At 46.4% G+C, this 10,564-nt stretch overlaps 1 long non-coding RNA gene across 1 annotated transcript; it reads right to left on the bottom strand.

Annotated features, from left to right (window-relative positions):
* Positions 1-1,853: 1,853 nt before the first annotated feature.
* On the bottom strand, positions 1,854-5,266 carry LOC119624276 (uncharacterized). The gene is made up of 2 exons (XR_005240294.2): positions 5,165-5,266; positions 1,854-2,272 (listed from the first exon to the last, which is right to left on the bottom strand). It is a non-coding gene; the product is annotated as an uncharacterized lncRNA (long non-coding RNA).
* Between the last annotated feature and the right edge of the window lie 5,298 nt (positions 5,267-10,564).

Genomic DNA, 10,564 nt, shown 5'->3' with positions numbered 1-10,564 from the left:
CTCCCGAGTAGCTGGGACTACAGGTGCCCACCACCACACCCGGCTAATTTTTTTGTATTTTTAGTAGAGATGGAGTTTCACCGTGTTAGCCAGGATGGTCTCGATCTCCTGACCTAATGATCCACCTGCCTCGGGCTCCCAAAGTTCTGGGATTACAGGTGTGAGCCACCGCGCCCGGCCTGAGTAATTTTTTTTAAGTCTCTGTTAAGTTACAATACTTCTGCCCCCTTCGTTTTATCTACGCCATTGTATTTGTTTGTTCAAGAAACTAGGTCATTTTTTCCTGTCAAGTTTCCCACATTCTGGATTTGGCTGAGTGTACCCTTGCAAATGTCATTTAACATGTTCCTTTGTCCCCTGTGATTATATTTAGAAGTTTGATTAAATTCAAACAGGCATGGTGGCTCACACCTGTAATCCCAGCACTTTGGGAGACTGAGGTAGGCGGATCACCTGAGGTCAGGAGTTTGAGACCAGCCTAGCCAACATGGTGAAACCTCATGTCTGCTAAAAGTACAAAAAATTAGCCAGGCATGGTGTCAGGAGCCTGTAATCCCAGCTACTCAGGAGGCTGAGGCAGGAGAATCGCTTGAACCCAGGATGTGGAGGTTTTAGCGAGCCGAGATCACGCCAATGTACTCCAGCCTGGGCAACTGAGTGAGACTCCACCTCAAAACAAACAAACAAACAAACAAACAAATTCACATTCACTTTTTTTCTGGAAACATTCCGTAAGTGATACTGTATCCTCTTTCATCACATTAGGAGGCACCTGGTGACTGGTAGTTCTACTTTCTTTTTTTGTTTGGTTTTTGAGATGGAGTCTTGCTCTGTCACCCAGGCTGGAGTGCAGTGGCACGATCTTGGCTCACTGCAACCTTTGCCTCCCAGGCTCAAGTGATCCTGCTGCTTCAGCCTCCTGAGTAGCTGGGATGACAGGCATGTGCCACCACACCCAGCTAGTTTTTTTTTTTTTTTTTTTAAACAGAGTTTTGCTCTGTTGCCCAGGCTGGAGTGCAGTGGCGCGATCTCGGCTCACTGCAAGCTCCACCTCCCGGGTTCATACCATTCTCCTGCCTCAGCCTCCTGAGTAGCTGGGACTACAGGCGCCTGCCACCACGCCCGGCTAATTTTTTTTTTTTTTTTTTTTTTGTATTTTTGGTAGAGACGCGGTTTCACCATGTTAGCCTGGATGGTCTTGATCTCCTGACCTTGTGATCCACCCGCCTTGGCCTCCCAAAGTGCTGGGATTACAGGCCTGAGCCACTGAGCCCAGCCTTTTTTTTTTTTTTTTGTAGAGACAAGGTCTCGCCATTGTTGCCCAGGCTGGTCTCAAGCTCCTGACCTCAAAACATCTTCCCGCCTTGGCCTCCTAAAATGTTGGGATTACAGCTGTGAGCCACCACGCCTGAGCCTTAATCTACTTTCAGTGATGTTGAGACTGATTGGTAAATTCAGAGTGTCTGTCCATTAATTATAAGGTTCTTCATTGTAGGTCAGGTGCGGTGGCTCACACCTGTAATCCCAGCACTTTGGGAGGTCAAGGTGGGAGGATCACCTGAGGTCAGGAGTTTGAGACCAGCCTGACCAACAAGGTGAAACCCCATCTCTACTAAAAATAAAAAAGTTAAAAAAATTAGCCTGGTGTGGTGGCGGGCGCCTGTAGTCCCAGCTACTCAGGAGGCTGAAACAAGAGAATTGTTTGAATCCGGGAGGTGGAGTTTGCAGTGAGCCGAGATTGGGCCACTGCACTCCAGCCTGGGAGACAGAGCAAGACTCCATCTCAAAAATAAATAAATAAAAGGTCTCCATTGTATTAGTTTCCGGTATCTGCTGTTACAAATTACCACAAATTTTGTTTTTAAAACAACATACATTTATTCTCTTACCATAGAGACATTTATTCTCTATCAGCCAGAAGTCCAAAATCTAGGTTTTCAATAACACAGTGGTACAACAACAACAACAACAACAACAACGACAACAAAAACCTAGGTTGTCTCCCTCTGGAGGTTGTGGGCAGATCCCTTCCTTGCCTCTTCCAACTTCTGTTCCTTGGCTTCCTTAGCTGCATCACTCCAATATCTGCCTTTGTGGTCATGTAGCCTCCTCCTCTTCATGCGTCTGTGTCTTTTCCTCTTCTATCTCTTGTAAGGACACACGTCATTGGATGTACCCCACCTGGCTAATCCAGGATGAACTCATTTCATGACCCTTAACTGAAGTTAAGGAATGAATTCACGTAATGAATTACATCAGCAAAGATCCTTTCCTGAAACAAGGTAACATTCACAGTTTTCAGGGATTCGGCCATGGACATATTATCTTTTTTTTCCTCTCTTTCTTTCTTTCTTTCTTTCTTTCTTTCTTTCTTTCTTTCTTTCTTTCTTTCTTTCTTTCTTTCTTTCTTTCTTTCTCTCTCTCTCTCTCTCTCTCTCTCTCTCTCTCTCTCTCTCTCCCCCTCTCTCTCTTTCTTTCTTTCTTTTTGACAGAGTTTTGCTCTTGTTGCCCAGGCTGGAGTGCAATGGTGCGATCTCAGCTCACCGCAACCTCCGCCTTCCGGGTTCAAGCAATGCTCCTGCCTCAGCCTCCTAAATAGCTGGGATTATAGGCAAGCACCACCACCCTGGCTAATTTTGTATTTTTAGTAGAGACAGGGTTTCTCCATGTTGGTCAGGCTGGTATCAAACTCCCTCAGGTGATCCTCCCATCTCAGCCTCCCATAGTGCTGGGATTACAGGCATGATCCACCGTGCCCAGCCTATGGACATATTTTCTTGTGGCCACCATTTGACCCCCTTCACCTATCAACCTTTTATCTGATGGCACTGATGATCATTGTCTAGATTCATTCATTCATTAGCAGTTGCAAAATGGAGATCGTCTAATTTTGTCATTCCTCCTCCTTCTTCTTCTTCTTCTTCTTTTTTTTTTTTTTTTTTTTTTTTTGAGATGGAGTCTTGTTCTGTCACCCAGGCTGGAGGTGCAGTGGCTTGATCTCGGCTCACTGCAACCTCTTCCTCCTGAGTTCAAGTGATTCTTCTGCCTCACCCTCCCTAGTAGCTGGGATTACAGCTGCGTGCCACCATGCCCAGCTAATTTTTGTATTTTTAGTAGAGAAGGGGTTCCACCACGTTGGCCAGGTCAGTGTCAAACTCCTGACCTCAAGTGATCTGCCCACCTCAGCCTCCCAAAGTGCTGGGATTACAGGCGTGACCCACTGTGCCAGGCCCACCTTCGTTTATTAGCTGTGAATCATCTATAAGAAAAACTGCTCTCAATAACTGCTTTGTTACTCTGACATTTCACCCATTCAGGAAAGGTAGAATTAATGCTTGATTATCTCCCATTTGTCTTAGGTGGGCTAAGGAAGATCTACTTCCTAAAAGCAGATCTTGAGTCAGGAACGTAAGTAGTTTATTTGGTAAGTGATGCTTATAGGCACTGGGAGAGGAGTGGAGAAGTGGGACAGGAAAGAGAAGGGGGCCAGTTAGAGGCATGTATTAGAGCAGGTGGGCAAATGGTGTTAAATCCTGCTAGGAACCTCGGAGAAGTATAGAAGCTGCCTCAGAGAATCCTACCCAAGGGGCAAAGAAATAGGATATAATTGTCAACTCCCTCTCTGTTGGTTGAGACCTCATTCTGGGAGCATTAACTCTGTAGCATTCCTGGTTTGCCCTGAGCACAACATGCTCCCACAGCCAGAATAAATGCCTCCAGGCAGAGTCACAGATGTTCACAAAGATGACTTCTCCTTTAGAGGTGAATGCTGAAGGATGTGGGTCACAGTACCATCCACGCTTTGCACTGCTAGGATCCATTCGTGCCTCTCATTCCATGAGTTCATTCTATCCTGTCTCTGATGCTTCAAGGTGGTGGCTGATTGTAATTTCTAACCCTTTTAAAAGAAAGTCTTAACAACAGGCTGAGTGTGGCGACTCATGCTTGTAATCCCAACACTTTTTGAGGCCAAGGTTGGGGGATCACTTAAAGCTAGGAGTTTGAGACCAGTCTGAGCAACAAAGCAAGACCTCTGTCTCTAAAAAATAATTTAAAAATTCACTAGGTATGGTGGCATGTGTCTGTAGTCCCAGCTACTAGGGAGGCTGATATGGAAAGATTTTTTGAGCCTAGTAGTTTGAGGCTGCAGTGAGCCATAATCATGCCACTGCACTCCAGCCTGGGTGACAGAGTGAGACCGCATCTGTTTTTTTAAAAAAATTGTACAACCGGTGGGTTAGTGGGACAAACCATAACCATTGCTGCAGTTGGTTCCAAGGCTGAAATCAACATTCAACATTTCCCTCCTCTACAGTTCATTCTGTTGGTCTGCAGGGCTTTCTCAGTGGAAAATCCAGGCCTTCATGCCTAAAGTTCTCTGCCTTACATTACCATGCCCTTGCCAGGCCATCATTGGTACAACTGCCTGATCATCGGATAATGATGATGAAATATCTCTGCTTGCATAATTCCTTTCTTTGTGTACTGGCCAATTGGTATGAGATGCCCCAAATGATCCAGTGGCTGCTGTAGCCTCAGGTTTAGTAGAACCTTCACTGTGACCTCTGGGAGCTGCATCTGCCACTCCAAGAACCAGGGCTTCTAATCCTACAGACCTTAAATATATAAAGACAGGAGGCACACAAATTCCCCCAAATGAGTCACTAGGACTGATTCAGGTGACAGGGGTATTCCTTCTTCCATACCTTGGTTCCTGTACCCCTGATTTCTAGTTATCTGGCGTATAATACTATATAATGACCATTAGCTCAAAACATGTACTGCATTTTGCAGGACAGCACCCAAATCCCGGAGGGTCTTTTCCCCAAGCTGGCTTTAGATGTGCTGTAATGAGGCCATACTAATGTACTAGCAAGCTGGAAGATTCAAGGTGATGTGATATATTATAGCATAGAACCAATAGATCCTGTGGTTGTGTGTCCATTGTCACACTTCCTTCACTATAAAGTGGACACCCTTGGTTAGAGGTGAGACTATAAGGGATCTCATAAGGACAAATCATTGACTTTGGGCCCTTGATATTTGGTGCTGGCCAAGGCATTTAGTCAGGAAAGACAAATCCTTATCCCGAATATGCACTAATCCCAGTGAGGACATATTGCTCCTCCCCCAGATTGAAAGAGATACATTGAAATTAACATACCATCAGGCGGGCACAGTGACTCACACCTGTAATCCCAGCACTTTGGGAGGCTGAGGCAGGCACTCACTTGAGATCAGGAGTTGAAGACCAGCCTGGGCAGCATAGCAAAACCCCATATCTATTAAAAATACAAAAAAAGATATTGCCAGGTATAGGGGTGTGCACCTGTAATCCCAGCTACCCAGGAGGCTGAGGTGGGAGAACCACCTGAGCCTGGGAGGTCGAGGCCACAGGGAGCTGAGATCACACCACTGCACTCCAGCCTGGGCAACCAGAGTGAGACTCTGTTTCAAAAACAAACAAACAAACAAACAAACAAACAAAAAACATACTATCAACTGCTTGGTTGATCTCCTTGAGGGCTGGTACCATGTTGAGGGGTCAGCATCTGTTTCTGCTGCAGACAGACCAAACATTCAGCAGTGGCAGTAGCTAGACGAGCCGTGATGAGAGGCCACCCATGCTGGTGGACCCTTGCATAGACTCCTGATCTACTGCCACAACTACTCCATTCATGGGCCCACCATGGAAGCCCTGACATGACAAAGGCTGGTTTATCCACTGGAGTCCTTCTGTTCCCTTAGCTATTCAATGCCCCCTCTTCAGTGAATGTTCTTTAATGGTACTGATATAAGACACAAAGTTTTATCACTTTTTGCTCACTCCTATAAGTCCATCCATATACCTCTTCCCCGGACATCCTTATCTCCAACCTTCCAATCTTGCTCTCTTCTGGCCCCTGACCAACCAATGAAGCCACTGCCACTGCTCAAGAATCCACGTGTATATACTTTCCTCAAGTCACCTCTCTCACTGCAGAGTAGACCACCAGTGTGCTGCTTGAAATGTCCTCCCTGGAGGATTTCCCCTCACATTGTCTTTCAAGGCCACCCCTGAGTGGGGCTGTAGTGTGGCAGCATCCAAGTTTAACTCATATCGATGGATCAGACAGACCCACCCATGAACCAGGCCTACATGTTTTCCTTCTCTAAAGCCTGGTTATAGGGAAATTCCCACAAGTCTACAGGGTGAGCTGAGAGAGGTACAGGAGCAACAGAGACAGGTAAAGTGGGATCTGGACTCCCTGCACTTGTAGCTTATTCATGCCCTCTGGACATGCTTACATCCAATTCTAAATGTACCATTTGTGTTGCTGCTGTGCCCATATGTCTTCATGACTTGGTGGGTCTGAAAATTCCCAGATCTTGATGGCAAGCAGAGACGAGAAAGGGAAGGAATCCAGTAAATGCTGCATAATGGAACAGGCTGTGGCCGTGGACAAATGAAATGCATGCCTGCTGGGGCGCTCTGGGAGCTGGTGTAGAACTTGCTACCGTTTTCCCACCTGAGAGATGAGGAGGCTGGGGTTTTAATTTACCAACTCCAGCTGGGCGCAGTGGCTTACGCCTGTAATCCTAGCACTTTGGGAGGCCGAGGTGGGCAGATCACCTGAGGTCAGGAGTTTGAGACTAGCCTGGCCAACCTGGTGAAACCCCATCTCTACTAAAAATATAAAAATTAGCCAGGTATGATGGCATGTGCCTGTAATCCCAGCTACTGGGGAGGCTGAGGCAGGAGAATCACTTGAACCCGGGAGGCTGAGGTTACAAAGCCGAGATCACATCACTGCACTCCAGCCTGGGTAACAGAGTGAAACTCTGTCTCAAATAATAATAATAATAATAATAATAACAATAATAATAATTTACCACCTCTCCACCTGTCACTTGTTGAGAGCTGGTCCCAGGGGCATTAACCTTCTGGCGCTTCTGACTTACTGTGCACTTAGGCCAAGCATTCCTCCACAGACACAAATATCCTTGGGCAGCAAGCAGTCTTTGGTTTGTTGAGTGCTAAGAGAATATGGGTCAGGCCAGCAACAGGATGTGCTAGCCCCTGTTAATTTTCAAAACCTTGAATCGGTGCCCTATCAATGTCCAAAGGTGACCAGTGGTTTTATTTTTCAGTATAATTATGAACTCATGAACTTTTCTTGTATTTGATGTGTTTCAATCTCATACAGTCATTATTCATTTTAATGCTGAAACTGTTTCATCTTCGGCCAGTGGGAGTCTTCTCAAGTTGGCTACTGGGTCTTTTTAAAATGACCCTCACCTAACCTGAGTTGTATAACTGTAACTTCCTTATTCTCTCTCTCTCTCTTTTTCTTTTTTGTTTTAGAGAGACAAGGTCTTGCTCTGTTACCCAGGCGAGAGTGCAGTGGCACCGTTCTAGCTCACTGCAGCCTCATACTGTGGACTCACCTGATTCTCCTGCCTCAGTCTCTCAAGAAGTTAGAACTACAGGCATGTGACACCATACCCAGCTGATCGATTCTTCCTTCCTTCCTTCCTTCATTCCTTCTTTCCTTCCTTCCTTCCTTCCTTCCTTCCTTCCTTCCTTCCTTCCTTCCTTCCTTCCTTCCTTCTTCCCTCCCTCCCTCCCTCCCTCCCTCCCTCTCTCTCTCTCTCTCTCTTTCTTTCTTTCTTTCTTTCTTTCTTTCTCTTTCTTTCTTTCTTTCTTTCTTTCTTTCTTTCTTTCTTTCTTTCTTTCTTTCTTTCTTTCTTTCTTTTCTTTCTTTTCTTTCTTTTCTTTCTTTTCTTTGTCTTTTTCTTTTCTTTTCTTTCTCTTATTGGTACAGACCAAGTCTTGCTATGTGCCCAGGCTGGTCTCCAACTCCTGGATTCCAGCAATCTTCCTGCCTTGGCCTCCCAAAGTGTTGGGATTACAGATGTGAGCCACCCCACCCAGCCAAACTTCCTTATTCTCTAGTCTGTCAAGCTATCCTGGCCCAGACCTGGAATTTCACCAAAGAGTCCTTGTTCCTTTTAGTAGGAAGTGCTATGTGGAGATCACAATTGGGACACACAGGGGATTCATTGTTATTGGGTTGTCACTGCTTCTGAGCCTTTTCAGTGGCACGGGTTCATGCTGATAGTTCCAATTCAGATGAAGGATTAGCAGTATTTGCTGGGCATAGTGGCTTATGCCTGTAATCCCAGCACTTCGGGAGGCTGAGGTGGGCAGACCATCCTGGCCAATATGGTGAAACCCCGTCTCTACTAAAAATACAAAATTAGCTGGGCATGGTGGTGTACTCCTGTAGTTCCAGCTACTTCGGAGGCTGAAGCAGGAGAATCGCTTGAACCCAGGAGGTGGAGGCTGCAGTGAGCCAAGATTATACAACTGCACTCCAGCCTGGGCAACAGAGACTCTGTCTCAAAAAAAAAAAAAAAAAAAAAGATTAGCAGTTTTTGCTTAAATTTCCTTCTCTTACAGTCAAAATCTTGGTTTCTAACACTATTAATATTACTAATTACTTATTCGCTTTATTATGATAAATAGTACGTTATAATAACTCTCAAAATAGGCTGGGCGCGGTGGCTCATGCCTGTAATCCCAGCACTTTGGGAGGCCGAGGCGGGCGGATCATGAGGTCAGGAAATCGAGACCATCCTGGCTAACATGGTGAAACCCTGTCTCCCGTCTCTACTAAAAATATAAAAAATTAGCCAGGCGTGGTGGCAGGTGCCTGCAGTCCCAGCTACTTGGGAGGCTGAGGCAGGAGAATGGTGTGAACCCGGGAGGCGGAGCATGCAGTGAGTTGAGATCACACCACTGCACTCCAGCCTGGATGACAGAGCAAGACTCCGTCTCAAAAAAGAAAAAAAAAATGTATATATATGTGTGTGTGTGTGTGTGTATAACTCTCAAAATGATAATGCCAACATTAAAATTTATCCATGGCTCCTTTCACCCTTAGAGGGTTAGAGAGATATAGTCAAAATGCTGAGTTTTATAATCACTTGAAATAATTTTTTTTTTTTTTTTTTTTTTTTTTTGAAACAGAGTCTCACTCTGTCTTCCAGGCTGGAGTGCAGTGGCACAACCTTGGCTCACTGAGACTTCCGCCTCCCAGGTTCAAGGGATCCTCATGCCTCAGCTGCTCGAGTAACTGGGATTATAGGTGTGCACTACCACACCCAGCTATTTTTTGTATTTGTAGTAGAGATGGGGTTTCACCTTGTTGGCTAGGCTGGTCTTAAACTCCTGACCTCAGGTGATCCGCCCACCTCTGCCTCCCTAAGTGCTGGGATTACAGGCTTGAGCCTGGCCGAAAGAAAATTCTTCTATGTGGTTTTGCTCCAACTTCATATACAGTTAGGTACTTTTGTTATAGTTTGTTTTATATTTTTAGGGATTGCTTTATTTTTCTTCTTTTTAATTTAATCTAAAATTAATGTAAACTCTAATTAATTTTGTATTTTAATTATATAAAACATTTATATGGCTCCAACATCAAAACCATACAACAAGGGGTTATTACCATTTTACAGGTGAAGGAACTGAAGTGCAGAGAGATTAGTACCTGCCCCTACATCACAGAGAAATAAGTGGTCCTTCCCCATAGGAGGCTGGGAGAGGCACTACAGGCGGCCTTCTGGTGGGACCTCATGAGGTAGATTCAGATGTACTCGGGCTTCAGCCCTCCAATTCCTCCCACTATTCTTTGTGGAACAAGCTGATGGTCTTCTCTGAACACATGGGTTTGCAACCCTCAAAGCGCGGTCTGACCAGCTCATGGGGACGCTGGCTCCTGCTGGTGCAGCAGGGGGCTCTCTGATGATGCTGTTCAGCCTGTAGTTCCCATTGCTGTCTCCCTACTGTTCCACTTCCCCTCCCACTCCACACTCCACACTCCCTGTCTGTGGCAGCAGGAGCCCTCAGAGCCACACTTAGCCATTTCTGCCCCCCACCCCCTCCCGCCTGGGCTGGGGTCCTGTGCTTCCTGGCCTCTTTCAGAAGCTATCAAAGCCCCCATTCTCTGAACACAGCTGTGCCAGCATTCAGAGCCACATCCCCCTCTTCAGCTCTACTCCCACATGCCCATGGCACAAGACCCAGATGCTTGTGCAGGGCCTGGGAGAGGAACTCAGCTGCCTAGGCCCCCACCCCAAGTCTGGGAGAAAGGAGGCAGGTGTTCAAGGAGGTTGGCAGGACAGGCTTTCCCAGTAGCCACTGTGGAATAGAATCCAGTGAGGAAGGCCCAGGGCTAACACTGGAGATGGGGGGAACTCAGGGTACAGGAACATGGAGGGGATATTCTCTTTTCTGAACTTGGGTCATGGCCTCGGCTTTGGCATGGATGGGGGATGTTGGGGGTCTGGTGGAGGCAGGAGATTGATTGTTCTCATCCAGAGAGGCTGGAAAATTCCCCAGGGCCCAGGAGACTGGGAGGCAGCCAGCTGGGCTGCATGTGGGAGAGGGAGGAGAGCTGCCCATGCTCTCCCTCTCTCTCTCTTTCTTCTCTCCACCTCCCTCTTTCTCTCTGCCCTGATAGACATCTGGGGAGCCCTGGCAAGAACGTTGGCCTGGGAGACTTGATTTTTGGTCATGGTT

The sequence above is a fragment of the Chlorocebus sabaeus genome, unplaced genomic scaffold (assembly GCF_047675955.1).
Source record: "Chlorocebus sabaeus isolate Y175 unplaced genomic scaffold, mChlSab1.0.hap1 unalloc_scaffold_1618, whole genome shotgun sequence".
Classification (NCBI taxonomy): Eukaryota; Metazoa; Chordata; class Mammalia; order Primates; family Cercopithecidae; genus Chlorocebus; species Chlorocebus sabaeus.
Note: the sequence above shows the minus strand (reverse complement) of the source record. Positions and strands in the feature narration are given on the sequence as shown.